The sequence below is a fragment of the Barbus barbus genome, assembly GCF_936440315.1.
Source record: "Barbus barbus genome assembly, chromosome: 2".
NCBI lineage: Eukaryota > Metazoa > Chordata > Actinopteri > Cypriniformes > Cyprinidae > Barbus > Barbus barbus.
Genome location: NC_136730.1, coordinates 32,803,516 through 32,831,474, shown reverse-complemented (window position 1 = coordinate 32,831,474; position 27,959 = coordinate 32,803,516). Strand labels below are relative to the sequence as shown.

Here is a 27,959-nt window from a genome sequence, read left to right as displayed (position 1 = left end):
ATAGTTGCTGTGGTAATATAAAAACTATAGTAATATAAACAAATTATTTTACCCAATACTGTGGGTAAAGTTTTCTACAACTAGGGTATATTATAGGCTACTACAATACTCTATAGTTTACTGTAGTACAAACTAAAGTATACTACAGTATTTATTACAGTTTATCAGTTCAGTATAGTTAATACTACAGTATGCTGTAGCATTTATTAATAAAGTGTTGTAAATACTATAATATATACACATAATATATAATATATAATACTATAATATATATACAACAGTACTATAATAGGCCTACACTTTACTATAGTATGGTTCAAAAACACTATAGTATTTACTATAAATTATATAATTTTTTAATGTGGGTTAAAATAAATATACAATAAAGAAAATAAATACATAATAAAAACACTAGCTAAATAAAAAAGTTCATTTTGTGGAAGTCATTATTTTGATTTTTACTACAGGAACTTATTAAGTTAATAAAGGCATGTCGGAACCTTGTGTTGAAGCCAGTGTTTCCTGAAGGGTTTGTTGTTGTTTCCCTGGATGCGGTGCTTCATCCTGTGATGCTGCAGCGCTAACAGATGATCACAGATAATCCCGTCGATATCACATTGAAAGGATGATAATGATGGACGAGAGCGCAGAGCTGTCTGTCTCTATAACGCAGATTGTTCAGCGGCTCAAAGGGACTCATTTACACTCTCAGCTGGAGAAACAGGCTAAAGTGAGCAGCTTCAGCTAAATGACTGCAGAGTGTGCAACACGATATACGGTCACTGCAGTATATACTGCCAGCTTGTATTTCATTGCAGAAATGTGTCTTTCTTTTTAGGAATGTTTGCACAAACCTGAAATTAAACTGGAAACGCTGAAAGATGATGTGAGGAGATTGTTAAAGGCATCAGGTATGTCATGGCTGTCGGATGTAGAGTAACATTTGGATTGAAATTTCAAGCAAGTATAATTTACTTAAAATAAAACCAAATTATTTTTTAAACTACTTTCAAAAATTTGGGGTCGGTAAGTGTTTTTAATTTCTTTTTCTTTTTTTTTAAATAATAAATCAAGACATTTACATTGTTACAAAATATTTATATTTCTTTTAAATATTTATTTTTCATATAAATACTGTTCTTTTGATCTTTCTATTCATCAAAGACTGAAACAATCGTTTATTTTTTTCTTTTCTTTTTTTTTATTACAAAAATATTAAGCAGCACAAATTGATGATAGCCTAATATTAAAAATGTTTAGTGAACAGCAAATAAGCATATTCAAATCTTTTTTGGTAACACTTTATAATAAGTACACAGTAATAAAGTACTTACAAATCATTAACAAACTAGTAGGTTGTAGTTTATTTATAGTTCATAAACTAGTTAATGCATTAATGGACTCTATATAAATAGTGATTTCTTTTTTTCATTCATTTGCACTGCAATTATCTCTATTAATATGCTTTCATTTACCAAATTGTTCATTGGTTATAAGGAGTGAATAGTTCTCACTTTAGATCAGGTCACAGAAAATGGGAAAATGTCATTAATTGTTTTAAACCAGCCGTTATTGAACATTAAATGCATTCATATTCACTGTCCCTTAAAATGTTTACAAACACATTAAGGACACACACACACACACACACACACACATGTCTGGTTTGCTATCCTTGTGGGGACTATCCATAGGCGTAATACTTTTTCTACTGTACAGACCGTATTTTCTATCGCCCTACACCTAAACTTGTTTACCCGTGGGGACCTTAATTTAGGTCCCCACCGTGACACGAGTCCCCATGAGTCTGTGTATTCAGGTTTAAGTCCTCACCAAAATCCAAAGGTTGTGGGTTTGAGTCTCGGGCCGGCAGGGATTGTAGGTGGGGAGAGTGAATGTCCAGCGCTCTCTCCACCCTCAATACCACGACTGAGGTGCCCTTGAGCAAGGCACCGAACCCCTAACTGCTCCCCGGGCGCCGCAGCATAAATGGCTGCCCACTGCTCCAGGTGTGTGTTCACGGTGTGTGTGTGTGTTCACTGCTGTGTGTGTGTGCACGTTGGATGGGTTAAATGCAGAGCACGAATTCCGAGTATGGGTCACCATACTTGGCAGTATGTCACTTCACTTCACTTCACGTCACACACACACACACCTATGCAGTTTATAGAGACAATGTATTTTATGCTTTTTATACTGTACAAACTGTATATTCTATTCCCTAAAACCTAACTCTCTCTCTTGTTTACAAAGCATATGAGCTAATTAAACAATAATAATTGTGTTAATTACAGTGACAATGAATGAAGAGCTCACTACTTGTTTAGAGCCTATTAATGTATTAAACTACAGTTTATACTGTGAACGATGAATTAACTATAAACTAATATTGTATAATGTAATGTATACTTATAAAGTGTTACCTGTTTTTTATGATCATGTGACTGAACATAATATATGATCTCAACATCTATCAAGTGATGAATTGCTGTGCAGTGATAAATGTGTTTCTTGTGTGTAATTCTTGTAGTGTCACTGATCCTTTCATTCTTGTAGGTTGGGAGAGAAAATTACAAAATGCCGTTTACAGGGAACTACACATGTAAGTGATATATTGTGAATATAAGATTATGTTTTTTCTAATGCAGTTCATTAATTACATTAACTGGTTTCTTCTACTTGTATTTTCTATTTTATTGTATTTATTTTATTCCTGTATTACCATACTGGGATCATCAGCAATACAAAAGATGACATGAGATTTAGACAAGATGATATACTCTCTCTCTCTCTCTCTCTCTCTCTCACACACACACACACACACACACACACACACACACACACAGACAGATAGAGAGAGGTAATTTGAAAGTGTCTAAAGTGTTTGTTCCTCCAGTATTTATACAGTTTTATGACAGGAACTCCTTTTGGCCAAATGTAAAAATGACAAGAGACAGAATAATTTTATTAAGCTTAAAATGATCCAGATACAAATACAGGACAGGACTGACAGGAGAGTCTGAGGTACAATACAAATTACTTTTACATTGTAGCCAATAAAATAGTTTGAGCTGGAGATTGTTACAGATGAGAGAAAAAAAGCAATACATATATATGTATACCTTTAAATATATGACCCCTTGTTTGAAAATGGACAGTGTTGGGAGTTGTTTTGTAGATACACATTCTCTGTTTGTCATTATTGGTGATGTGTTTATCCTAAAGTGAGTGTTTTAAGTTAATGGGACTGAGGAAAGACTGAAGGAACTGAAAGAAAGAGCTTCATAAATTTTTATAATGGAGTATGGTGCCTTGATGCCTTGGTGTGTTATACAGGTGTCCCTGCTGAATGTCTTTTTGTGTAGACGTTAATGTGAAGATCTGGTGTATGTCAGAGTTTGAGAGTGGGAGGAGCAAATATATGAATACAAGTAAAAATCCCATACATTTTCTTCACAGAAGAATGAACAAAGAAACATTTAAAGACAAATCTACTCTCAGCTGTGTGGTTGTTAATCAATAGTATGCTTTTGTTGAATCCATCATCAGTAGTTATTTTATTATTATTATTTTTTATTCCATGTTGAACTAATGTGATTCATTTATTTGTGTGTTTGTGTGGTATAGTCTGCCTCCTCCTGGGCAGCCTAGAGCACCTCCTGAACACACCAAAGAGCCCTTGGCATATATGCGCAAAGCCCAGGTACACACTTTATCTTTATTATTATATACTTTATATACTGTATTTCTCAGCTTATACTCGAAAACAGTGGCATCAAACAGTATTTCAACACTTTTGAACTCTTACTGTAAGCCACATTTTAAGTTTCTGAATGTCATTGCATAAGTAACAGAATTTTATGTTGCATTTGACTCTTCAGACAAATGACAAATTGCATTTTCTCCGAGCCATTATTTTGAATCATCTGGTGTCAAGGTTACTCACTGCACTGTATTAAGTCACTTCTCCTCAAATTCACTAAAAGGTGCAGAGGAATTACAGATGTATTTAATCACATTAACTACAGTAAACATGATCTGGGTGTCAACATTTTGCTTCAGTTAAAATAAACCATATAAACTAACATTCAAAATATTTGGGTCAGTAAGATCTTTCAGTGTTTTTGAAAACAGTCTCTTATGCTCAGCAAGACTGGATTTATTTAAAAGTAAAAACAATAAAATTGTGAAATATTATTACAATAAAAATGGCAATTTTCTATTTTAATATATTTGATTAAATATAAAATATGTGATTATTTTGAAATACATTTATACATGTGTATTTTATTTCTGTGATTGTAAAGCTGAATTTTCAGCAGCCATTGCTCCAGTCTTCAGTGTCGCGTGATCCTTCAGAAATCATTCTAATATGCTGATTTGATTCTCAAAAACATTTATTATTACTTAAAGCAGTTGTGCTGCTTAATATTTGTGAGGATATGTTTTATTTCAGGATTTTTTAATTATTATTTTTTTTTATAGAAATCTTTTGTAACATTATACATGTCTTTACTGTCACTTTTGATCAATTAAATGCATTTTCTGAAGAAAATAAAATAAAAGTCTAACTGACTCTCAGATCTTGAGTCAGGAAACATGACCTAACAACCTTGTTTTGGTGAGATGTTTTGCTTGAGAAGTATGTGTTATTTTATTTATAATAAATTTCACTTGTTTTTTTATTATTTGTTATGTTTAGCAAAGACATTCATACATTTAGTGTGGCGTAAGTGTTCAAATACATTTTGGAGCCATGCATAGATGACTGATAGTTTGTCTTGTGTTTGTTTGTTGTAGGTGAACTGGGAGAAGAGGATCCTGAAGAGTTTGAACAGTATGTGCACTGAGTTGGGAATTCCATTGGCATGGAAGGTAAAGGTTTAGTTCAGTGTATGTACAATGACTCATTAACATGTGCATTTGAGCAATTAACCTGTCTTTTTTCTCTGTTATACAGCGGCCAGTCCCAGAGCAGAAAGAGCTGACAAATAAATGGAACGAGATGGGAACTGATGAACCAGGTAATGCAGACACTCACAGTCTGTGCTTCCACTCTGACGTGCTCAAGGTTACATCCCAGTGTGTGTGTGTTCTATGCATTGCAGAATGTTTACACACAGAGGTTTGGCTCACACACAGAAGCCTTGAGCAGTAAAACAGCTCCATAACAATGCTATCAGTTTACAGTGTATATGATAACATTCACCGCTTTCTGCAGGACACTGGCATAAACAGCCCTTCCTGTGAATCCAGAGCATGTCCAGATGCCTGGACCGCATCCCAATTACTAAAGCTATTGCTTAGCTTTTTTCTCGCATTCTTTCGTCTGCTTGCACCAAGGTTATTATAGTTTTGAATTTTTAAATTAGTTTTATTTTAATATCGTTTTCAAATTTGCTATGAAATTCAGTTTCGTTTTTATTAGTTTCATGAATATTTTTGTTAGTTTTAGTTTAGTTTTTATTTTGTGAACACATTTTTTAGTTTTAGTTTCAGTTTTAATTCAAGTTTAGCAGAATCAACAGATCACTTCCAGAGCGAAGGCCAAAGAAAGACTTACCATAATTTAACCTTGAGTGAGGCAAACGTTTAGCAACAAAATTAACCCATGCTGAGATTGATAGATGGTAAAAATATACAAATATACACCAAAGGAAGCAAGCCTTTTTACTAAATAAATCTACTCAAGTTGCGCTTGATGTCATATCTAATGGTGTGTTGAGATATTTAATATGAAAATAAACATAGCCTAATTTGGTTATATGTCTTTTTTCTTATTTAACCATAATTATGATATTGTAACTGTCGTGTCTTGTGCACTTTTCCGTGAACATCCGCACATAAATCATAACTGGGACTAATGAAATTCAGGCCTATTTAAAGGCTCACATTTGAATGTGTTATTTTCTTTATTTATGAAGAATTATTAGCATGTGCATGATGTGATTTAGCCTATGCATATTTATTTGTTCTAAGGTTTGGCAGTGATCACAAGATGCTAGGCCAAGTTTTGTATTGTTTACAGAAAGGTGCGTTCTCGTCTTTTTTTTTCTGTTAATTATCATGTTAATTATCATGTCTGTTTTTCTTCAAAGCACCAACTTGCCTAATGCTGGTTTGATTGCTTGTGTTACATGAGAAAATAAATAAGTTTGCCTACCTGATGTAACAGATTTAATGCGGTTCGGGTCTTGACTCGCGGTCTTTACGGTCAAACGGTTCTGGTCTGGTACAGAATTAAATTAGTGCTGCTGTGGGATAACAGGTTGGGTGTTCTGTAAGTACTGCTGGTGCACGTTTACCAAACAGGACCCGTGCAGGACTCTGCTTTAAACTGCTTTGCGCCTCTGTCAGCGATGCGCCATTTACAGGTATTTCCCTAAACCGCCACACAGCTCATATATTTTTCAGCCAAGGGGTGAGAACGTAATGATTACGAAAACGATTATTTATTTTTGTTATTTCAGTTAGTTTTTCAATAACTGTTGTTAGTTTCGTTTCGTTTAAGTTTTTCAAATATTTTGACATTTTTATTGAAATAGTTTTTTCATCAGTCGTTTTCGTCTTAGTTTTCGTTTTCGTTTACGAACATAACCTTGGCTTGCACTTTGTTTCTCTTGTTCTTGTTCTGACTTAAAATTTCAGCAATACTTGCAGTACGGTAAAACATACAGTAAACTTAAAAAACATACGGTAATATTGCCAGATTAATCCATTTTGTTTGTGTTAGAGGATTACTTTCAAAATGAACATTTCGTCATCATTTATAGTACTCACTCACATTTAGTTAGTCAACTTGTTTTTTCCCTTCTTTGGAACACAAAAGTAGCTATTTATGCTGTTTTCCATACAATGAAAGTGAATAGGGATTTTTGCATCTTTTAGCTGTTATTTATGAGTATTAATCATTGTGGATGTGAAATGCCACAGATAACAGAGAACAATTAAGATACCGAGGCTCCCATTACTTAAAGAGCTATTATGTCTGCTGCATTATAAAAACAGAATGTCTTTAACATGATTGAAGGGTTAAGATTGAGAGAATTTCGTCATCATGTTTTCAATGACACTAATTGGTAGGCTATTATAATATACAAGTTTGGAAGCACTGAGGTCTGTGTTTTTCTTTTGCAGACCTAAGCAAATTCAGGCCTGTCAAAAGACTTCCTTGAGGTGGGTCTCGCTTACATAATCAAATCAGTTTATTGAAAACATCCGGTCCAAATGAGAAAGATAGGCCTGGATATGAAGCAGCTGATTGGATTCCCTCAGGAAATGTTCGGTTAAATTACTCTGAGTGAGAATTGAGAGGTTGTTTTGATAGCACCACAGAGCCACTGTGTTTACACTTATGAATGGCTTATTTATTGTTGGCTATGTATAGTTGGCATATCCAGATGGGATAAGAGGGGTTTGTAGAAAATGTTATCAAAGGTTGTAGCATTTATCATGTCTCACTTTTTACTATACATACGTATTCTTATTTAGGTAATATGATTGTTGTGTAGGTGTTGGTTGGTTTAAAAAACCCAAATAACGAACGTAGTGAAGATCTCACAGTCAGAAGCCACTGGGGATTAGTCCAGGTTTCCCTCAACGTCCGTGACATTCCTCAAATGGTGAGTCTCCCTTTTTTATTTTACTTCCTTCTGTTTTCATGTCAAGACACAAACAATGTGCATCGTGACTGCTGATTATCATCTGAAACCATTTAACAAATTCCAGTAATCAAGAGTTAGAGAAAAATCTAAATGATTGTGGAAACTATCTTGGTGCTCACTGCTTTTTTAAACTAGCTGAGGCTTTGTTTCATTTTCAATGTTTTTTGTGGAGTTTGATTTGCTGAATACGAAAAGCATGTTTTTGTGTAGCATTAATAGTGGTCAAATAAATGTTACAACTAAAAAAAACTTATAAAAGCTAATCTGTTATTACTCATGCATAAGAATAACATGGTACATGCATAATAGTGAGCTAACAACAGTGAGTCGTCCAAAACTTCAGAAGTGTATGAAGAAGACTATTCTGACAATGTTCTGGAATGTTCCAGAAAGCACTAGAATATTACAGAATGGTACAGAAACTTATGTTCCAATCCTTGCAAAAGCAACATATCTTTAAAAAAACATGCAAAATTAGAACAAAAATGTATCTGTACTAATGTTTCATAATTAATAACAGGTTCTAAAATGTACCTGACCTAAATATTTACCAGACTATTGATGTTATGTGAAAATAAATAGTACAATAATTAGCACCACAGAATTACAGAATCATAAAATTTTAAGTGAAACTAATTTTTGTTACATTGTCTCATGCATTGTCTCACAATAATTATAAATGATCATAAATATAACCCACATCCATTGGTAGGGATGACATATTTTGATCATTTTAACCAGTTATTTGTATTTGTTGCAGAGGGAAATGTATCCAGAACTAGGTCTTACTTATGGACAGCTTGGTATAGATGATCACACGCATGTTCCTCCAGGTAATAATTTACACATTTCAACCATAACATGATGAGTAATGGAGTAATATTACATGGGATGAGCTCCACTATCGCCAGATTCCTTTCACACTAGTCCAAATAGGACATTCCTCCTGTTTTTGATAAGCTTTTCTCTTACTGTCACGTCACAAGTCAACAGAGGCTTCACTGACTGTATGACTCCTGCTTGTAATGTTTTAACCCTATAAACTCTCTATGTAGCGTGTTTATGTATTGTATTTAATGTTATCAAAGAGGTTCACTGCTCATGTTTAAATATTGGTGTTGTACGCTCTGTTTGCCCTCTCACTTCTTTTCTGTTTCTCCGCTGTTTCAACACAGATTTGTTTGAGAGCGAGCACATTCACATTGGAAAAAAAGGTAAACATAAACTCTTTTTGTCGTTATCATGACACAAATGCTTGTTTAATACTGCATTATCATTGGGTCTTGTAGAGAATATTTGTTTAATATTTCCCATACCATTTCCCCTCAAATACTACAGTCTGGTCAGATTTTGAAGGCAGCATAGATGCTTTTTCCATTGCCTGTGATATCCCATGATGCTATATATTCAATAAAACAGAATGGTGTAAATTCTTTTTTATCAATTTAATGAAATTATAATTGTTTTTAATTTATTTATTGATGATAATAATAGGAATTGTAACCTAGGTACTAGATCAGCACATTAGGATGATTTTCGAAGGATCATGTGACACTGAGGAATGGATTAATGGCTGCTGAACATTCAGATTTACCATCACAGAAATGTATATGCTGATACATTTGAAACATATTCAAATAAAAAACATTTATTTTAAGTTACAATAATATTTCACAATATTACTGTTTCACTGTATTTTTGATTAAATAAATGTGGCCTTGGTGAGCACGAGATTTCTTGTTATAGTGTAAGTTACAAATTATTTGCTTGGTTTTATTTAAAGTTCTCTTGAATGTGTTCCAGATCATTAGACATTATATTACGGGTTTCTTTAGGATGCACCTTCGTATACAAAACAATGCTTGTTTTGTGTGACAGATTTGGCCTCAAGGCAGCTGATTTAGGTTTTAGACACATCCAGACGGTTTCTCTCTAAAAGTGTTTACTAATATGTTTGAGGGTGACACTTGTTTTTCTGCATTTCTGTAGTGGTGAGCGAGCAAGACAGTGCAGCGGCGCAGCAGTACAGCAGGCAGGGCTGCCCCACCGGTCTCAGGGCCCAGCTTTGGTCTCTCATCCTGAATACTACTAATGATCCTGAGGTAATGACTCAATTTCAAACTGCATTTAGAAAGGGCACACTGTTTTGAAAGTTATTCCAGATGAAAGTGAGCCAGTGCATTTGTGTGTGTGTGTGTGTGTGTGTGTATGAGATGGTACTGCCCTGCACCTATCAGAGTCTTCACTTGAAGTGCTTCTTCAGAGTAAAGTGGGAATAGTTTCAATAGCCACTTTCAAGGAGAATATACACTCCCCTCCAAAAATGGTACAAAACGGTTGCGCGCAAGAAAACTTGTCTGGAGTTTTACATTATCAACCCATACACGTCCAGTGACTGCGAACTGCATTGCACATGGGACCGAAATGTTGGCCATCATGAAAAGTATATGAACGGCGGCAATACCGGCGTATTTACGAAGAATAGTGTATGCAGCTCTACACACCCACATGCGCCGCCACCAGTGTTTATATAGAAAAGGCAACATTTCTGATGAATTCCGTGAGCGGAGGACGGGAGCGCCGGAGTTTATGGCTGTATAGAATAATTCTCTAGCATTAATTCTGCTCATTGCTTGTCTTGAAAAACGGAGATAGTTTGACATTTATCACTCTGCAGGACTGTGCCCCAAATCTTCTGACACTGCCAGAATTTCGTCGGAGGTGAAATTTGATCGCAACAGCCATTAATCGGCTGTCGGTGAACATGTCAAAACAGTGATCAAAGACTACAGATTTTAGTCAAGGATTATAAGAATCTTTTAGGATTCTCAAAATTTGTCTCAGACGACCAAATCGTGGCCAAAATCGCACAGTGTGAGCCGGGCTTAAGTTGTGTGTCAGATCCAGATGTAAATACCTGGAAATAAAAGCCGGCATGTAAATCTTTTGTCTGATATTCATCTTTTGATGTCAAACCAGAATGTTTTCAGTCTGCAGCAAAAATAAAGGAATTGGCCTCACTGTCCCAAAACTTTTGGAGGGGAGTGTATACACAACTGTTTAAAAGTTTGGGGTATGTAAAATTACAATTTTTTTAAAGAAATTGTTACTTTTATTCAGCAAGAACACATTAAATTTAACATAAGTGACAATTATTATAAAAAAATTCCAATAGACTCTATTCTTTTGAACTTACTATTCATCAAAGAATCCCAAAGAAAATGTGAAATGGATCATGGTAATACATTTATAATAATAAGAAGAAATGTTTCTTGAGCACAAAATCAGCATATTAGAATGATTTCTGAAAGTAATGACTGTGAAAAATTCAGCTTTGCCGTCACAGGAATACATAACATTTAAAAACAATTCTGATATTCTGATGATTTTAGAGTACAGTATTTCTGTTTTTACCGTATTTCTAATCAAATGAATGCAACCTTGGTGAGCAAAAGAGACTTTTGAATGGTAGTGTATATATACTTTTTTCTCTTACTTTTTTACACACACAGTCATGCACAGATCCTCAAACATATATAAAACTACCATAAATATTTATGTACATTTAAACAGATGAAACTGTTTGTATATCTTAATTGACATTTATGGCAGTTGTTGTGAACAAGTGCCAGAGCTGACATTTTATGGGTATTTATTTGTACTTATCAGACACATTCATGGCTGAAATGTTCCATATGCTGTGCAAATTACAGTTTCAGAGTACAAGTAGTAAAAGCATGACACAATGTTTTGTGAGGGTTAATAAAAATTAAATATAAGATGTAAACATATTTTTACAGTAGAGATTTTGTTAAGGCTCAAATCAAGTTGACATGAAGTATGTTTGGTTGGTGTAAAAGCAATTTTTGCTGATGTGTACCATATTTGAGGCTTATCTAAGTTTGCTTTAAAAGGTGGTTTGGCAGCTGTTATTAATGATGTATAATTTGCATTCTTTTTGTAACATAATGCCTTTCAAATTGTGAAAAGACATTTTAAAATTGTACTCTGGTCCAGACCAAGCAGTCCAATCAAGTGTGAAAACTAGTCTTAAATACATAATCCTTCCTAATACAATTAGCTATGAGCTGCTTGGGGGGCAGAAATGACAGAGCATGTACCCACTGTAATTTTTCACCCTGGCCGTCTAATAGCTGCCATTTTCGGAGATGAAGCAATGTCTCCCAGCTGGCTGATGGGTCCTTGGGCCTTCATTATAGCGGTGAAACAGCATCTGGAGAATGTACTTTCTCTATGTGTTAATAAGAAGACAAACACCCGGCGTGGGGCGACACATTTTAAACAAGTAGAGTAATCCCTCACTTTTTGAGCTAGTGCTGCAGATGTGGACAGGACAGGAGCCAGTGGAATGACAAAGAGGGGAAATCACAGGAGGTTTAAATGTTTCAGGTGGAACAATTATGTAACTGCTGATAAAGCAGCTGTCTGGATGACGGTGACCAGCTCACATGCCTATTCTCAGAAAAATGGGAAAAATTTCACCTGTCCCTCCGGGTAACAGGAGGGCAATGAGCTTTTAAAAAGACTCGTGATTGAAGCCTGTCTTAGTAAAGTAAAAAAAGTAAAGTCGTGACGTATTGTCAAGTATGCTGACCCATACTCGAAATTGGTGCTCTGCGTTTAACCCATCCAAGTGCACACACACAGCAGTGAGTAGTGAACAAATGCACACACACACACACACACACACACACACACACCGTGAAAACACACACACACATGTTGGGTTTCCATGTTTTATGGGGACATCCCATAGGCGCAATGGTTTTTATACTGTACAATCTGTATGTGCTATTGCCCTACACCAACCCTACACCTTTAGTATTTTTAATAATTTATTTTCCTTGTGAGGACCGGCCAAATGTCCTCACAAAGTCAAAAATCTCAGGCTTTACTATCCTTGTGGGGACATTTGGTCCCCAGGACGTGATAAATACCAGGTGTGCGCACACACACACACACACACACACAAAAACACACACACACACACACACACACACACACACACACACACACACACACACACACACACACACACACACACACACACACACACACACACACACACACCCGGAGCAGTGGGCAGCCATTTATGCTGCGGCGCCCAGGGAGCAGTTGGGGGTTCGGTGCCTTGCTCAAGTGGTATTGAAGGTGGAGAGAGCGCTGGACATTCACTCCCCCCACCTACAATTCCTGCCGGCCGGGGACTCGAACCCGCAACCTTTCGATTACGAGTCCAATGCTCTAACCACGACTTCCCCCAGGCGTAAATGTTTAAATGTTTAACATGAAGGGCGTAAATGTTTAAAATGAAGCGATAATCAAAGTTAATTATGATAAAGTTAGTTTGTAATTCTGATTTCGAAGTAAGAACTTCCTGGGATGACTTGTCTTGAATGCAGGAAAACTGAAAGTTTTCAACTACAGTGTCTCTTCATGAACAGTAACACTTTAGTATAGGGACCAATTCTCACTATTGACTAGTTGCTTATTACCATGCCTATATTGGCTGTTTATTAGTACATAATAAGGCACATGTTCTGCAGGACCATATTTTACATCCCTTATCCTACTTAATGCCTAAACTTAGGGCCAGTTCTACTAAACAGGGCAAATTACTGCGAGAGCGCAATTCCAAAACAGCACCGATGGGCGTGGAAATTTCTGCGGGTGATTTACTAACAACGTGCAAATTAAAGAACACAGATGCAACATCTTATTTACAGTGGGGGAAAAAATTATTTGATCCCCTGCTGATTTTGTACGTTTGCCCACTGACAAAGAAATGATCATTCTATAATTTTAATGGTAGGTTTATTTGAACAGTGAGAGACAGAATAACAACAACAACAAAAATCCAGAAAAAGGCATTTCAAAAAAGTTATAAATTGATTTGCATTTTAATGAGTGAAATTAGTATTTGACCCCTTCGCAAAACTATGACATAGTACTAGGTGGCAAAACCCTTGTTGGCTATCACAGAGGTCAGACGTTTCTTGTAGTTGGCCACCAGGTTTGCACACATCTCAGGAGGGATTTTGTCCCGCTCCTCTTTGTCTTTCTAAAGTCATTAAGGTTTCGAGGCTGACGTTTGTCAACCTTCAGCTGCCTCCGCAGATTTTCTATGGGATTAAGATCTGGACATTGGCTATTATTTTATAATAATTCAACTCATAATGGCAAACTAATGTAACTATATATAGTGTGTATATATATATATATATATATATATATATGTGTGTGTGTATGTCACATTCATTTATCTTTCTGCCAGTAAGGTTATTAATGAAAAGGGCATTTAGCTATAATAAAATATTGTACTATAAAAAATGAATATTTAAACAAAAAAAAATCTTAGATGATTTAGATCTGGTTCTAATTATCTGCAATGATCTGTTCCAGTACAGCCTTTTGTGACATTTAACATTTTTAACCCAGCAATCTTAATAATATGCGGCTTACAATAGCAATTTAATTTGTTAATTGTTTAGTATAATTAACTTAGCTGTAATGACTGGGCATCGTTTGATCTGCATATAGGTGCTTCTTTATCCATTATGTATTGGATAATTCAATTCAGCTGACTGAGATAAATTAACTCTGTGTCAATTCTTTTGTTTTTATTTCATTAAACAGGACATAACACATTATGAACAACTGAAGGCTAGAGTCATACAGCATGACCTGCTGGTGGACAACCTAATATATAAGGTACATTTACATAGTTTATTTGATGGAAATGGTTTTGTATACACCATTTGTTCTGTCGAAAATTCTATTATAGGTTTTGACCAATAGAGTAAGAGTTCTGAAAGACCATTCTCTTGCAAGATCAAGCTGATTAACTAATAAACAGATAAAATGGCAAGATGATTGAATTGTTTTTGTTTGCAATGCTATTATATATTTAAGTGTCCCGTTTTTGTACCCCTAGTGCATCTATTTCTGATAAAAATGCCTGATGTCTTTTCTTCTCAGGATGTGAAGCTTACTGCAAATAATGATGACTATTACTTTGTGTTTGAGGACTATTTATATCAAGTGAGTGAATGCATGCCACTCTCCGTTACACATTTACAACACAACCTTTCGGTCAGCTGATTACTAATGAGAATTCTCACGGAGTCATAAAAAGCTTTGATAATCAAAGGAGGAGAAAAATTTCCCAAGTTAGTTTGAATTTGACGTTGATAGAGGTCTTTGTACACGTATTTGGCTGTAGACTAAACTGTCGTGAGAACATTACCCATGCAAAATCATGCACTTTGACTTCACGTACCTAAAACCAGATAGATACAGATAGGACTGTTGTGTATCTCACAGATAGACCTCTCTAAATAGACTTCTCTATTCATGGGCAATTCATGAGTCATATGAGCTTTATTAAATTTCCACTATTTAAGAATTTAAAGAACTATTTAAGATAAACCCAAGTTATATGTCTATTGAAAAACAAGGAGTTTTCAAAGCATAATACAACATGTGGAACTGGCTGGCAAATGTAGAAATTCAACTGTATAGAAATAGCACGCTCTAACAGAGACGCCCCCTTCCAAATCCATTAGATCAAAGCGTATAGTCTCTATTCAAGGGGTGTATAATAACCCATATTCACTTTCACCACAAAATCATAATCAAGGTTAATTTACGGGTTAATTTTTCCTTTAAAATAGCTAAATAGGCCTTTTTGGGGAATAATGCACTCTTCCAAAATTAGTTTCATAAATGGTTATGAAAAAAATTAAGTTCAGCAGTTAATCCTGAAGAGAAAGCAATTTGAGAGAGATTTTTTTTGTTAACTTGTTTCATTAGCTGCTATCCTCTGGACAACCATCAATATTCCTCTTTACTTCTGTTTTCAGAGTTTTCTCTGAAATATTCAACAGAAATAGCCAGTTGTTTGGGGCTTCACAAGCACATTGTGTTGTCACTATGGAACAGTAATATGAGTTGCAGGTGTGAGGTGATAAAGGAGCTGGGCTGCTTGTAAGTATTGGTTTAGTGGGAACTCTTTGGGTAGTTCAAGAATTTCAGACACTGTGTGGTCATGATATGATGATTAGAGAGGTGAATTTTATGAAAAGTAGGATGAAAAGGTTCATATTTACTATTCAGTCCAAAAACGGCTCTTTGTTTTTGAACAGATAGATATTCAAACTCTAAAGGTTGTCTGTTATTTTTTATTTTAGAGCACTTCAACTCCATTTTAATTTGACATTGCTTTATTATAATATAATATAATATTTTTGAATAAAATGTGAGTGGAACTTGGACGAGCACAAGTAGCAATCACAATGTTGTAAGAGGTTGTCAGGGTGTTTCTGTGTGGTTGCTAAGGTATGCTTTTTGTTTGCAAATACCACAAAATATTCCAAAATATGAAAAAAAAAAAATAAATAAATACTGTGTTGGAGCTTTTAGGTCACTAGCACTGAATTTGGCCACTTCTGGTTATAAAAGCTTTAGAAATGCATTAAAAACAAATGAAGAAAATGCCGTTACTAAGAAACCTGCATCCTAGAAAGCACATATAACTGATTTGAAAAAGATTGCTGTTTTTAAAATTAATTATATTTCCATTTTGAGGCAAATAATAAAAAAGAAAGAACACATCTGCTTGACCTCTGCAGGCTACAGCTCTAAAGTGGCTCTTCAAATGTAATTGGACCAGGAAACAAGCAATTTTGCAAAGATACAATGTGTGGGTACTGCGTAATCCATGTCTGTGTGTGCTGCCAATTATAGAGAGCTGCAGTGATGATGTGTTTTTGTAGGCCAACCCGGAAGTTAGTATCACTTTGGCTTTCTTAACTAAAACCCATCTAGTTTTTTTTCCAGAAATGGCGATAAACAACTAGACACAATTTTCAGTCTTTATTTAAAATAATTTTTCATGCAAGTTTTAGAATAGTTCTCAAGAGTGTGATAAACACAACGAGGCTGTAAAAGCAGACTAGTGAGTAGATGATTTTACTTGTTCGGTGTGATGTATAATGTTCCCGATAACATTTGTAGTCCTGTTAAGCCACTTGCTAGCAAGCTTTTACTGGTCTTGCTAGCACCAGTTAGCAGATTAATAAAAGCTTTTAATTATGTCATTTTCAATAAAACATGAAAATTCAATTTGAGAAAACATAACAGCAATTTAACAAAAAACCTATTCAAAAAACCCATTGACTTTTCCATTGTTTTTCTCCACAGGTCTTGCTGTGTTTTTCTCGAGACACTGCAGTCCTGGAGCATTTCAACTACAACTGTGCTACACCGCCTAAATCTTGCATTCAAAGTAACGTCTTTTAAATGTTTATCTTTGTTGATATAACATCTTCCTTAGCTTCTTTTCAGTCTATAAAATGTCTTTTTCTCAGGCAAGTCTGGCTCAGAGCAGTGTGCTGTGGTTTACCCACCGAATGGTGAGAAAGAAGCTTTTACAAGCACAGTATAGTCTTCATTTGTTGAATTCTCTGAAATTTGTCAGAAACCAGTGCCAATGCATTTAATAGATGATTTATTAGTTTTCAGTTTTACAAAATAATTTTGTAATAGCAGTAATCGTTATAACAGATAATGGCCTCTCTGTCCCATAGGTGTCATTCCATTCCATGGCTTCTCAATGTATGGTGAGTATGAAGAATAAAGCGCATAGCCTCAAAAAGCAAAATCTATTTTGGAAACAAGCATCTATCTGTATCCTGTGCTGCAGTTGCACCACTGTGTTTCTTATATAATGAGCCTTCGAAGCTGTACAGCGTATTTAGAGAGATGTATATTCGCTACTTCTTCAGACTACACTCTATCTCCTCACATCCATCTGTGAGTATCTGTGTGACGTTGATGTAACATGATTGATTGCCTTATCAGTTTACTTAGGATGATGGCTGTTACTGAGCTCACCAAACCGGTGTGTGTGTGTATGTGTGTGTGTGTGTGTTAGGGTATAGTGTCTTTGTGCTTGCAGTTTGAGAGATTACTGCAGACTCATCTTCCCCAGCTTTTCTACCATCTAAGAGAGATTGGAGCCCAGCCGTGAGTTCACATTGCAGATTAATAAATATTTTATAGCGTATCTTGTATGAATATGATATATAAAAAAATGAAAATTTTTCTTTATTCTTGTTTATTGGTTATTTGTCATTTATTAGGGGCCAAGCACAGAATCGTCTAGTTTCCTAGATGGTTTGTCCAATTGTATCTGTTAGTCATCTTCTTCTTCATCTTTGTCTTCTTCATCTTCCACTCTGGAAGTCTATGGAAGCCCGTATGGAAAGTTATGAAATTTGGCACACAGATAGAGGACAGTCTCAATATTAACCATAGCAAATTTTGAGTCTCCTTCTCAAACTCTCTAGCGCCACCAATAGGCCAAATTGGTGCCCATATGTTTGCTAATAACTTTTGAACTGTAAGGTCTAGAAGCAAAATATTTTTTTCCTTGGCTCATGGTGAGTCAAATGCATACCAAAATGCAAATTTCTACTTGGCAAAAAGTCTTCAAAAGATTTCCAACAGACCAAACCATTCTCGTAAAGCGTGTTAATGAATTTGACGAAATTCACGAAAAAAATGTTCATGAGCCTATATCTTTAGCGGATTCTTACCAAACTTTGTACGTGTTATTAACATGCTGAAGAGCATGTTATGAAGAGCTGATAAAATGTAAAACCTGTAACTTGAATGCAATGTAAGTCGCTTTGGATAAAAGCGTCTGCTAAATGCATAAATGTAAATGTACAATTGATTAATCTATTTTGGTTCTGAGCCCATATACTTAACAAATGTACGATTTTTAGATTAATAACAAAATAATGTTTTTAATAAACTTTTATTTATGGCAAGAATATTATTCTAAACCCCCAACCTTAACTATTAAAGGTCTGTGCAAAACTTTCCAAAGTTAAAATTTCAACCTGCTGAATAATAAGATCGATTTACAATGAAAGAGAGACCAAAGCAATATTAAGGGACCACCAGAAACACCACAAGAGGCTATACCACCCAGAACACGTTAGCAACTATATAGTAACATGATTAAAACTAGAGATCGACCGATATATCGATTTACCGATATTTTTCCCGATATTTAAGCATTTTTCCATAATCGAATATCGGTTTTGTAATATCGGATTCCCCGATAAACACCGCCATCTTGTGGACGTTTTCAGAATTGCGCGCAGGATCGCAATTGCAGCGCATCTGAGGGGAGACGAGACAGCAACGGCGTGCAGGTACTTGATTTGCTGTAGTTAGTAAACTATTTAATATTACAGGCATTAATGCACAAATGAGATGTATTACATAAATGCCTGATATATAGTTTAAATGCAATTTGGCTCTAAGAAATATGATAAATAAGATACTCTGTCAAGTCCTCTCCCAATAAAGACGTAACTTTGCATGAATTAAATAATACAGCCATGAATGATTGCATGTTGGAAAGAAAAGCATTGAATGTAATTCTCTGTTGTTTATATGCTCATCATTAGTCTCGTGAAGCCGCTTTCATATTGCAGTTCACTCAGCGGGTTGATGCTCAAGAAATGCTCAGCACGGCCACCGCTTGCAACTTTTAACAAGATTCACTTTTTTGAAGCACCCTAAATTGTATTAACACTCACTATATAACCATTATTTCGTTTATAAACATCTAAATTAATACAACTCTATGGAAATTAATTATTTATTATCTCCGCGATCGATCGCAGTTTGAGTAGCCTAGTTCTGTGTAAAGGCATAGATAAACCGCGCTGTCAGCAGCATAATTTAGAGCATGCCAGTTGAGAAATGCAATAAAATACAATGCTTGTTATATTCCAATATTCCAGAGAATATTATTCCGTGAATTAACATTATCCAGTGAATTATTCTTCACTCTTTATCCTATTAAACAGCTTATAAACCTACTAAAACTGTAGTTAAAAATGAAATTGGCCAGGTCATGTTTGTAAATGAGAAGTGGTTCTCAAACAGTTTACCTGGATAAATAAAGGTTAAATAAAATAAAAAAATAAAGTTGATATGACTCCTTTCCTTTATTTTCTCCATTTGAAAACATTAGACTTTCTATGTTCATTTTGCTTACTGTTAATATTAGTGTTGCTGCTAAAGCTTTTTATAAATAAAATGTTTTTTTATTGTTGTAATACGAAGATTAAATTTAACACGACAGGGCTCTAGACTGCGACCAAAATGGTAATTGTTTGCGAGTTAAAATTTGACGTGGTCGCATTTGTACTAGTGCCAGGTCTGCGCTACTCCAAAGCGTCTGCTTCATTCAGCTCGCGCTGCCAGCCGCAGCACATTATAGCAGGAGTCAGATTTCACTGATCACGTGAAGAGAGGTGCTTTCAGCACGAGCGCTTAGTGGGTAGAGCGCCGCGTCAGCACGAGCGTGAAGGTGCGCGTCGCGGATGGAGCGCAACGGATGGATTTGTTTTCAAACTAAAGTAAAAGACCGCTTCTTAAACCAGAGAAGGTGAACGTGGTGGTATTCTTGTAGAAAAAACATGCAAGTCCTGTCAGCTACAGCCAGTTTAGTTTTACTTTTCTTTTTGTTTTCGTTTTGAGAAGCTTGTTATCTTTGCTGTTTACCTCAGGTTATGCTATGGAGGCTTTCCTTAATTAAAAAAAAAAAAATACATGAATATTTATTTGCTTCCTCAGAGTTTGCTAAACATTCTGTAATATACTAGGTATATAGTACAGCATGTGGTGTGTCCTATGCCATGCCACGTCTTATTCGTTTTTGTTGATAAATGTTATGTAAGAGTTTGTCATTGTCAACTTACTGTTTTATTGTTGTTGCGCTTTTTAATTAAGAATAACAATGAATCCATCTTTTGTTTTAGTCTTAAAAAGTTAAAGGTGTATAGATATAAGCAAAACAGACAATGATCTTTTCTTGTAAAATGTGACACCAAGATCGCAAATTTGAAAGTAAAAAGCGCACGAAAAAAGGAATTCCTGTTCACAAAATTTAAATCACAAATAATACAGATGAAAAAGAACGAGTTGAATGTTGAAAACTTTCGTTACCATATAACTATAAACTATGATAAAAGTTCATCAGCATGCATTGATTAATCAAATGTTGTAGCAAAAACAAAAAACAAATTGCAACCAAATTATGTGCTCGTGCGCAAAAGTGAGATCAGTGGGAAGAATGAGTCTAGAGCCCTGCATGAAAGACTGCTAATTCTCAAAACATTTTTTGTTAAGATGACTGAAAGGAGGAAAAACCAAAGTGAAGTATGGACTTACTTCACGCAGTAATTTATTTACTTTATAACAGTAAATAAATATCGGTTCTGCATATCGGTTATCGGGCACATAGACATGCAAATAATTGGTATCGGTTATAAAAAACAATATCGGTCGATCACTAATTAAAACCACCTAGAACGTCATGGCAACCACACATCAGTGGGTTAAAAACCTCCCAAAGCCTCTTAACAGCTGCAAAGCAATATGCTAAAACACCTTAGTAATTTCATAACCTAACTTAATAGCAACAGGCTAAACACCACCAAGGAGCACATTAGCAAATTCATAGCAATGGGCTAAAAACCAACTAAAGGCCTCATTTATTACACATACTAATACAAAGCTTATGTTACTTTAGTTTCCTGCTGAAACACCTGGAACATCTTAGAAACGGCATTTTCCTGAAAATATTGTAATTTAGTCGATACTTTTAAATATAATTTATTATTATTCTCATGTGTGAATGTTCATTAATGTCTCATTTATAATACATACTCACATGAAGCTTATGTTAGTTTCCAGCTGAAATTATGACGTCACAATGTTACATTGTAACAGTGCAGCTCCATCTAGTGGATGAATTATGCACACACAAGTATCACGCCTCAACGTTTGTGTAAGCACATAACAGAAATTTTGAATAAGGGTTTAGGTCTATACTGTGTTTATGTTTTGGGGAGTGTTTCTCAGTGTGTGTGTGTGTGTGTGTATCTTTCTTAGGTTGCGTATTGCCTTTAAGTGGATAGTCCGGGCCTTCTCAGGATACCTGTCCACTGACCAGCTCCTATTGTTATGGGACCGTATCCTAGGATATGATTCCTTAGAGATAGTAGTCCAACTATTATGAACATGAAACATATAATTTTACTGTCACTTCACTATTTCAAATCACATATTGAATGCAACCAGAGTTTGATGCCAGGAACTTAATGGATAAATAGTTAATCACTGTGTTTATGAGGTATTAAACTGTTTTTAATTTACTTTCATTCTGAAAATGTGACCTCTATGTTAGGGCACTCTTAAATAAGAAGAGTCAGTCAGTTATATGGCATACACCCAGTTTCCTGGTTGATGACTGTTTGTCTGTCCGTCTTTTTCAGTCCTGGCCGCTGCTGTCTTTGCCTTCCGAGCCGAAAACCTAATGGAAGTGACATCACTGGCATCAGCTGAGGTTGTTACTTGTGTGTGTTTTAAGCAATACAAAAATAGTGTCTTCACTCACAGCCAACACTAGTAACCCAGTCCACCCAAGGCACATGTTTCAAAATTGCTGGGATAACCACTTTTAAAAGTGGACCAAGTCCCCACACCCCAGCTCTAAAATGTTTTGACGATGTGATGTCAAATGTGATGGGAATTTTAACATGACAGTTAACTGTCGACACTGTATATGTGTGTGTGTATTCTTCTGTGCCTATGTATGTGTAACAGTTTATAACTCATTACTTAAAAGAATATTCTGGGTTTAGTACAAGTTAAGGCCAAAGGCACTTACATCGAGGCACTTACAATGGAAGTAAATAGGGACAAAATGTAAACAATAAGTGTTAACATTGATATTAGTTAGGAATAAATGGCTTACTAACCTTTCTGTGTGCAGGTACATCCAATTTTACAACTTTGTTGGCATTTCAACTTAACGTGATAAAGCACAAAACTTATAACAACTGTAAAATGATGATTTAATGATGATAGGAACCCATGCCATTTGGAATTTTGTGTGAAGGTGAAAATTCCCTGTCACTTTCAGTGAAAAAGACTGTATTCAGTAACCAATATTGTTTTTTTTAAAGAAAACAGGAGACAAATCTAAATGATTTAATATCATTCTACAAATTCTGATTTTAGCTTAACTTGTACTGAACCTAGAAAATTTCTTGCCTTGAAATCAGAGGCACTGTATATTTTATAAAATCAATTTTGACCTACTTAATAATATTTTGATATGCAATAGCCATTTAAACTTAATTTCTACATTTAACTTGAAAACTTGAACTTATGAAAGCATCCTATGCTAGCTAAGAGGTCTGCACTGTCGGATGCTGTCGCATTCAACTGCTTGATTGACATCTGTAGTAAAAGTGCATCTGACCTGCTTTCATTGATTCTGGCTGTAACCCGCAGTGACGCACGGGCCTGGGCCTCAAGACACTGTGAAGGTGCTGCTGGACAGTATCTGCTTGCTTATGTACCACCTGGTCCCTACAGGAGAAAGTATCATAACACATTGTATTTTTAGTGCCCAGTCCTGGTCATGAAACATTAGAGCAGATGTGCTAACCTGATAGGGGCCTCTAAATTTATTTGCTTCCAATTCCATAAGGACCGAAGCTTGAGAACACTTGATTCCCTCTGAAGGCCCCCACCCAAATAGCTCCTGTGAGGCGGATGCACTCTTAGCACCTTCCAAGCTCTTAAGTTACATGAGTGCGGGCCAGCAGACTCCATTTGATGAAACTGGATTGACGGTTATGCGTCTTTGTAGTTCACATCAGCAAATTTTCTCCTGCATAAAAAAAGGTCATTATTCATAGTCATTAATACTGTCAGTTTCGAACTGAGGTTGCTGGTGAGTGCGGCAAATTTGTATGAGCAACTTGAACATCTCAGAAATCTTCATGCTGAACTTTTGCAAAACATGACCACACCTTAGTGTTTTTTTGTTTGTTTGTTTTATTTATTTATAAAGCACAATTACTAAATACACCCCAATTTGGAATAACCCAGATTTTACAGCTAACAAGAAGCCACTCAATTTACGCACATGGGCAGAAAAGGGAATCACACAACTTCAGCATATCTTTCATAATAATAACCTGGCACCATTCTCCCACTTGGTTCAGAGATATGGCATTGGGAGCAATTGTTTTTTGGAATACTCACAAATCAAATCATCAATTCAATCAAAAATTGACACTAGGACAATTAATCTAGACCTCCCCCTCCCAATATCAGCGCTATTAAATATTTCTTCTTCTAAAAAACTACTCTCCAAAATATACAGAATTATATCAAAATCGGACAATACATTAGGTATACCAAATGTTAAATGGGAATCAGATTTATCTATTGCCCCCGATGCCACTTTCTGGACACAAATCTGCAAAAACATTTACTTCATGACGAAAAATGCCAATCTTCAACTTATACAATATAAAATACTTCATAGATTTCACCTTACTGGACGAAAATTATTTAAAATGGGTTTTACTTCAGAAACATGTTCACACTGTACACAAAACACCCCAGACACCTATCTTCACGCCTTGTGGCATTGCACCCCAGTTAAAGAATTTTGGGAAAATGTTACTGAGTCACTATCCAACCATATGGGATGTCACATCCCATTGTCTCCTTCCCTCTGTATATTAGGTGACACATCCATAATCAACTCAAACGATACAGATAGTAAATTACTCTTAGTAGCTCTAACTATCGCCAAGAAAACTATCCTCATGAACTGGAAATCAAGGAATAGCATACATATTTCATCTTGGAAAAACTTAATAACAGACTACATCTCCATGGAAAACCTGTCAACTTCCACTCAAAATAATACAACAGAATTGAACCCCTCTTTGTTATCTCTCATAAACTTCCATCAATCATGAATCCGTTGACCCTCTCTGTCTGAAGCCACCATCAACAACACACCATTCATCAATATCTACATAAGATTATGGGGGAGGGGGGTTAGGAAGAGGTAGCAACAAAGGCTAATATCAAACTAAATCAAAAACTTAAAATATTTTTCTATTATTAATATTATTATTATTATTATTTTTTTTTTTTTTTTTTTTTATCTTTCTCTATCCTTTCTTACGGTTGCTTTCTGCTATCTGCACGTTTTATTTATTTATTTTTTCTTCTCTCTCTTTTCTTCTCTTTCTCTTTTCACGCCTCTGGGCCTCAGTTGGCTGTGGCCCTGTGTGGTTGGGTTTAGTGGTTGGTGGGTGTGCTGTGGGGCCGGGGGCCTTGTATCTCCAACCTGTACCAGCTTTGGCCTGGTTTTCTTGCCTCTGGCAGGTTCAGCACTACATGCCTTGTTTTTTTTAATGCATCACTAGACGGTATACATACATCTATTTTAAAACAAGCAAGGGAAGAGGAGAGAGGAGGAAGGAGAGGAGGGGAGGGAAAAGAAAAAAAAAAAAAGAAAAAAAAGGGGAAAAAGAGAGAGGAAAAAAAAAATGCATACATGTATATCAGACACACACAGGGTAAGTGGGACGTGAGCATGGGGGCCTGGGCTTTGCACTGGGCTGGCTCCACACTGCACGTCACACTTTTTTAATGCATTATACACTTAACAATACATATACAGTACATATGTGAGGTAAACATGGCATGTGAGTGGCGGCCGGGGGTGAGACTTTGGTCCTTGTGCCCTGCAGCTCCTCTCCTAGATGGCTCGTCCTGGGCCTAAACTATGCCTTGCCCACGGAGGGCCCAGAGGCAGCCTTACAATATCTTACTCTTTTTAGCTTTATTATTATTATTATTATTATAATTATTTTCTCTCTATTATTAATATTATTATTATTTTGTTATTAATACTATGATTACTACTATTATTATTATTATTATTATTACTATTTTGTCCTCTTTCTAATCCTCCAACTTTCCCCACATTTATTTTATTTATTTTTTAATTAATTACTATCCTCTAATTTTTGTTATTAATGTTACTATTATTATTATTATTATTATTACTGTTATCATTACTGTTGTACTTTTTTTTTTTTTTTTGATTAATTTATTAAATTTTTTGATTATTTTGTTTAGTATACTTCCAAACCCAACACCCAGTCACACACACACACACACACACACACACACACACACTCACACAAACCATGTTGGCTGTCATGTATGTTTTGTTGACCCTGGTTACTCTGTATCTGATTTGTCACCTGTAAATAGCATGTTTGTTTGCATAATAAAAAAAAAAAATAAAATAAAAAAAATAAAGCACAATTAAAACAACGTAACATTGACCAGTGTGCTGTAAAATCAAATAAATAAAATAGCACAATATTAACTTTCAGACAAACAATGACCGACAACAATAAATGTTATAAAAAAGCTCTTGGAAATCAGTCTGCAGAACCAAACGCTAATTCAAGTAAATGAACTTTCAATTTTCGTTTAAAATAACCTAATGATGGAGCCAGTCTGAGATGTAGAGGTAGCTTATTCCAGCGCTTCGGGGCTGCTACTGCAAATGCCCGGTCACCACTCAATTTCATTCTAGTCCTTGGAATGTCTACGATCATTTGATTTGTTGATCTGAGAGACCTGGGTGGCTTGTATATAAAAAGAGATCCACTCAATGAGGTGGGGCCAAATTATGCAATGCTTTATATACAAAAATTAATAGTTTAAAATCAATTCTGTATTGCACTGGCAACCACTGAAGTGACGCTAAAATCTGTGTTACATGCTGATTTTTTACAAGTAACTGTTAAAAGCCTTGCAGACGCATTTTGAACCAAATGAAGACGATTTAACAATGCTTGGCTAATACCCACATACAGTGAGTTACAATAATCCAGTTTTACAGAAATAAAAGCATGAATAATCCTTTCAAATTCACTGGAGGACAGAAACGGTTTAACCTTTGCTATTGATCATAAATGGAAGAAACTAAATTTGACCACAGTGTTGATCTGTTTATCAAATTTCAAAGAACTCAAATTTGACACCAAGGTTCTTCACCACAGATTTACAGAAGGGAGCTAAATTTACAGAAGGGAGTTTTGGGTGTCAGGAGCCCCGAACCAGATTATTTCAGTTTTACTTTCTTTCAAATTCAGATAATTTTGTGACATCCAAGATTTAACTTCATGTAAACAACTCAATAGTCACTCAAAAGAGCTTTTTTCCTATTTCTGCAAAGGTAGATACACCTGAGTGTCATCTGCGTAACAATGAAAAGATACTCCATGCTTATGAAATATAGAACCTAAGGGTAACATATATAATGAAAACAAGATTGGGCCGAGAATGGATCCTTGTGGAACCCCACTGGAAAATGGTGCCGTTTTATAGTAATGTTGACCAAAATGGACTGAAAACGTCCTATAAAAAAGAAAGGATTTAAACCACTCAAGTGCCATACCCCAGATTCCCACATCTTTTCTTGACGAGAAACAAGAATGTTGTGATCAATGGTATGAAATGCTGTACTGAGATCTAGTAAAACTAAAACCACTGAGCTGCCTGAATCAATCGAAATAAAAATATAATTTAAAACTTTCAACAAGGCCGTTTCTGTACTATGACTTGCTTTAAACCCTGACTGAAATTTTTCAAAGATCTCATTTTGAACTACAAAGATCAGCAATTGGTTTAATGTGACTTTTTCTAGAATTTTAGATAAAAATGGCAATTTTGATATAGGCTTGTAATTAGGTAAGACATATGGATTCAAATTATAATTTTTTTTTTTTCAAAAGGGACTGTACAATGGCATGCTTAAAATCCATTGGAACTACTGCTGTTTTGAAGCTTCTAATAATTAAAGTCAGTATACTGGGACCAATAATATAAAAAATGTTCTTAAGTAATCTTGATGGAATAATATCACAATCACAGTTTGTAGGTTTTAACTGCCCAACTACCTCAGCTAGAGAATTAAGAGAAACTGGTGAAAATTGGTCAAACACAGCAGAGGTGAAACGAGTAATGGGAGGATTTCATTTTTATTGCCAGGCAGTCTGAATAGATATCTACCATAATGGATGACACTAGCTTAAATCTAGCCACACTTGTATATTACATGGCCTGAAAGAGTCTTCATTTTTGCATTTTCAATACTTTTTTTCTTGCAGGCTGTTCTCGCAGACCTCTCAACCCTGAAGGCGGTGCCCTTGCTGCAGATCTTCCTCTTCGCCGTCTGAGAAGCCGGTCGTGTATTTGTCTGTTTTGGTGGCTGGAATGTTCCATTCCATTTGGATTCAATGTTGACTTTAAATGGATAGTTTACGCCAAAATTAAACTTCAGTTTTT

The 27,959-nt window shown here is 35.5% G+C and overlaps 1 pseudogene across 1 annotated transcript; it reads left to right on the top strand.

Annotated features, from left to right (window-relative positions):
* The first annotated feature begins 556 nt into the window (after positions 1 to 556).
* LOC306884968 (TBC1 domain family member 19-like) lies at positions 557 to 27,959 on the top strand (annotated as a pseudogene). Its single transcript has 20 exons — positions 557 to 730; positions 839 to 911; positions 2,557 to 2,602; positions 3,628 to 3,703; positions 4,801 to 4,875; positions 4,961 to 5,024; positions 7,138 to 7,176; positions 7,512 to 7,622; positions 8,425 to 8,497; positions 8,840 to 8,878; positions 9,654 to 9,766; positions 14,322 to 14,396; positions 14,664 to 14,726; positions 16,887 to 16,971; positions 17,054 to 17,098; positions 17,273 to 17,498; positions 17,620 to 17,711; positions 21,666 to 21,777; positions 22,049 to 22,119; positions 27,782 to 27,959. The product of its transcript is annotated as a TBC1 domain family member 19-like (transcript).